Genomic DNA, 3548 nt, shown 5'->3' on the forward strand with positions numbered 1-3548 from the left:
CAATGCTATAAAAGTGCTCATGTTCGGGCTTATTCAAAGTTCATTATCATTCACATCATATGAGATCGCAAATGGAGATCTTCGCCCTCATTCAAATGCGAATTTCATTATGTCACCGGCCTCAAGTTTAGGTCATATGATTAGATTATGTCAAAGCATGGGACATGATATTCTTATATCAGAACGATCATAAAACCCATTCCTAGTTCGTGAAGTTTTGGCTTCAACGCACCTTATCAGGTATGCCAAACTAGTTTCTTCACTGGTTCTACACATGGGGACCACCTCCATCAGAGTCAGTCACCAAGTTCAAAGAATTCAATCAACCTTTGGATTCCCGAGCTCTCTTCGTCCAATTCTTTATATTATATGAAGTACCCTGGATTCTTCAATGGAAATACCAAATGACTACTGATGAATTCAAAGAATGAAACTACATTCCCCATTTAGAAAGTCATGTTTCGGTTAAATGGTGGGATAAATTTGACATTTTCCCATTAACTGGTTTAAGATTTGTGCCTAAACGAGGCATTGGTTCTGATCTACCCATTACACCTTCTCCATCAATGGCTGCTCAGACATCCTTTTTTAATATGTTTCAAGCTGTTCGGTGTCGTTTTTCATTTTTAACTGATGAGCAGATCCAAGAGAGTATTCTCACGGCTATCGGGTTTAATCTTTAGCCCGATAATCCTGCCCCGTCATCATCCTCTTCATCAACTCTTCCTCCTTCTGATGACAGTAGCCAATGCGCTCAGCAACCTGATTACTAAGGTCAAAAAAAAAAAAAAAATAAGAGCATTCTGCATCCTGGCCCAATGCCGTGCTAAGCCATTCTGATTCTTGCCAGATGTCAAGCATCTACATCTAGTGCCAAATTAAGATTGACTGACGTCTTGGCATTCATCACGCAGCACAATAAGCGCATTATAGTTAGTGTCACGAGTGGACACTTGGAGTGCCTAGAAGTACGAATTGAGAAAGTCCTATTACCATGATAAAAGGAGTCTTCAGGCAGTGTTCATTGTTACAGATAGAAGCAGATGAGAGCTTATACTCAACCTGCATTCTATATCCGTCAGCAGTAACCAGTTTCTGAGTGATCTTTTCAAAGTATTGTGAAGGTACGAGCCCTTTGTTAATACAATTAATATCTGTGCCTGAATCAATTAAGGCGATGGATTTTAGGCTAAACTCTTGATTCATAATAATGTCAATCATTATATGCCATCGATGAGTTTGAACCTGTTGAATAGTTAAAATTTGAGCATCTTCAGAAGAAACTGCAGCAGTAGTTGCAGAGGTATTAGCTACTATAATTTGGGTTGCTAGTAGATCCTTGAAGGAAGCTTCTTCTTCTAAGTTTGGCTCAATCAATTGATGTTTATTATAAAATTCAAGAGTCTGAATTCTCTGTTTGAGACTCTTAACTTCAGTCTTGACTTCATTGTGTTGGATATTCAGAGGAAGAAGAAACCAAAGAAAAACCAAATCGACGAAGCACTCGAAACAAAAAATCCCAAGATAATGTATCGAATGCCTTTTGAATGTCAATTTTCATACCCATACCTCCACCTCTAGATTCTTCAAGCATGCAAACATAAATATTGTTTTTCCTAAATCCTTTAAGAATTAGATCATCATTTGCATCTTTGATGCAACAATGAGAAACATCAAATTCTACTTTATATCCAATACCACATAACTGACTTACATTCAGAAGATTATAGTTCATATTTTTCACAAAATAAACATTTGAGATTGAAATACCTCCAAGTTTTATCTTTCTAATTTCAGTAATTTTTCCTTTGCTGTCATCTCCAAAGGAGATCCATCCTCCATCGTAGTCCCGTAAGCTCGAAATAGGTTCTTTCATAGAAATATCGTGTCTTATCACCAGTAGATGGGTGAAGATGGTCACGAAGGTCAATGGTGGCAATTTCAGAGGGAGTGTGACGGAGATGGATATTTTCAATGGGCATTATTGGGATAAAGTCGGTTTCTATGAAGGGAGAATTATTAGTCCTTCCGGATGTACTAGTCTCAGAAGTAGGCAGGGATGATTACCTTCTGCCTAGGAGCCCTGTAAGAATTCTCGGGTTAAGAAATCAGGCAAACTATTAGTAATTTGTGGTAAATTTTTCGTGGTGTCTTCCCAGGATGGAGCGCCTCCCTTTTATAGATGGCGGACACCAAAGATATCTTCAATTTGGTTGGGGGATTCTGATGGGCATTGATGGGATTGGCGTCGAGTAGGCATCAAACCAATCAGATGTGACTCATGAACAGTTAGAGGATGAGGTGTTCTTGTCACAAATGAGGTACACCTAATAAGGTGTGAGGTCGTTATCAGAAGCTGATAAGCTTCAGCCAAAAGACCTTCTTCTTTGGTTTCTTCTTCCTCTGAATTTCCAACATCTCAAGCACCCTCCCGTCCTTCAACATCTAGGATTCAGAGAGTCGTGCTAGACTTAAGCACGGAAGTTCCTTAGCTTTAAGCTTGATTTTTTGGACAGAGTCTGTATGTACATTTGTCCATAGGTTAGGCTGTTATTTTAACCTGTAAAATAAAGGTTTGGCGTCATTTGTTAAATCCTTCTAGAACTCAGCAATGTAATTTAGGCTACCAAGAAACCTTTGAAGTTGATCCTTATCCCAAACTAAAGTCCCAAGAAGCGAGCGGTACTTATTTCTATTTTTTTTTTGTTCCAATTCGATTTAGAACTGTCAATTTTTTAATGCAAATCAAAATCAAACCAAAAAGAGAATCTTTGAAATCATGATCCTCTTTATAGCCATTGAGTCACCTAGTGAGGCATCGAATGACTAGAAAGACTGGACACTCACCCCAACACACATGGACATATGCCTCAAGCACCCCTAACCATCTGATGCCTCATTTGGTGACCCAACAGGTGGATAGGATTTGGTAATGCTTTGATCGAAGAATTTTTTTTATTTTTTTATTTTTTTTTTATTTTTTGGTAATGCTTTGACCGGAGGATTTGGTAATGCTTTGACTGGAGAATTCAACGTTTCTAAACTTCATATGTGAGGTAAGGAAATGTCAAATAAATGAAGAGAAAATAAAAACTAAAAGAAAAAACAGAAAAATAAAAGGGGGGTTGGGGTTGGGGGTGGGGGCTGGGGAATTAAGAAAGTCTATAAATTTGCTCGAGAACTGACACTTTTGCATGTCTCAGCCATAGCTAAAGAAAGAAAGCATTATTGCAATAGCTAGCAACTTCATTTCCTTCTTTTGCTGGGTTCTAGTCCTAAAAAATCCTAAAAATTCTTTAAAAAATCCCTCTACACCTATCATTCTTTTCCTTTCATTTTCCTTGTTTTCCATTTTTTTACCTTCTTTACTCTCACAAGATAAATAAGCTATTTCTTCAATTAGGAAGTAAGGTTTTTTTAATCCATTTTAACATGACCCATCATTTTTCAATTCATAATTAATATATATTAAGAGAAAAAGAACCCTACCTATTTGGCATAGAAAATGATCAGAATGAGCCGGGTACGAAATGACTACATTGCCTCCC

Source organism: Macadamia integrifolia, unplaced genomic scaffold (assembly GCF_013358625.1).
Source record: "Macadamia integrifolia cultivar HAES 741 unplaced genomic scaffold, SCU_Mint_v3 scaffold2795, whole genome shotgun sequence".
NCBI classification, from domain to species: domain Eukaryota; kingdom Viridiplantae; phylum Streptophyta; class Magnoliopsida; order Proteales; family Proteaceae; genus Macadamia; species Macadamia integrifolia.